Raw genomic sequence first — 1,186 nt, forward strand, 5'->3', positions numbered from 1 at the left:
GGAATATTCCGGTTGTGGGGTACTTCCAGCTCCTGTGTGTCGGGAAGATTTGAACCAGTAGCAGATTTCTCGTCTCGGATCTGGTTCATTATCCGAGTAAGTGGTCCTTTATAATCCGGTCTATGACCATTGCGGTTTATATTTTGTTTTATTACCAGTGAGGCATAACAAGCTTCGACGTTGACGCTAGGGGACGGATCTGTCTGTTTAGGGTAAGTTTTTTGAGACAACACCGTCTCCGAGCTTTCGTGACGTAGCTTCTTAAGGCAAGCAGATCTATTTCGAGTGAGATTATTATTATTATTATTATTATTATTATCATTACCAGTAGCAGCAACAGCAATAGTAACATTTGCAGAAACCATACATTCTTATTATCGTATCAGAAATGCGTTAAATGTAAATGAGTGACTAATGTATCGATGGATAATTGTATCGATACCTGGAGGAAGCGTGGTGATTTAATCGAAAGAAATTGAGGTCCAGTGATATTGTAAGGCAATCATGGGTGTCGATAATGGTTACAGATTGGCATTGCTGTTGCGTTGCTAGTTATATTATGCTATGTCTGTAAATGTGGTGCAAAAACGATTCTAACTGCGATAGTGGTACTATTTTTTGTAGTGGGGGTAGCAGTAGAAGGAGGGAAGGGCGACGTAGTGACTTAGTCACACGTTACAATAACTTTGAGATTGGAGCTGGCGTTGATGCTTAGCTGAGGTTATTCATATTTACATTCCTGACTACGAATGCTTTTGTAAATAATCTTTGTTTTGACAATTAACAATATTGTTTTTTCTTCAACCTATCAAACGTTTGTAAATAAGAACAAAGACTTCAGAAAAAAACGTTTCTTTTAAATAAGAATAAAGTAAAGTGAAGTGAAATAAAACAATACAAATATCTTCTACAGACATATACGTATACATACATACATATATATATATATATATATGTGTGTGTGTGTGTGTGTGTGTGTGTGTGTGTACACACTCACGCTTGTATCAGTAATCATAGTCTCATAGAAGAAAGAAAATAACACGCACACACACACACGTGTATATATACCTGTCAGGCCGTCATTCTCTTTCTCTTTCCTACTCAGACTCTCTCTCTCTCTCCCTCTATCTCTCTCTCTCTCCCTCTCTCTACCTCTCCCTCTCTCTACCTCTCTCTCTCTCTCTCT

Source organism: Octopus bimaculoides, chromosome 17, assembly GCF_001194135.2.
Source record: "Octopus bimaculoides isolate UCB-OBI-ISO-001 chromosome 17, ASM119413v2, whole genome shotgun sequence".
In the NCBI taxonomy this organism is placed as follows: Eukaryota; Metazoa; Mollusca; class Cephalopoda; order Octopoda; family Octopodidae; genus Octopus; species Octopus bimaculoides.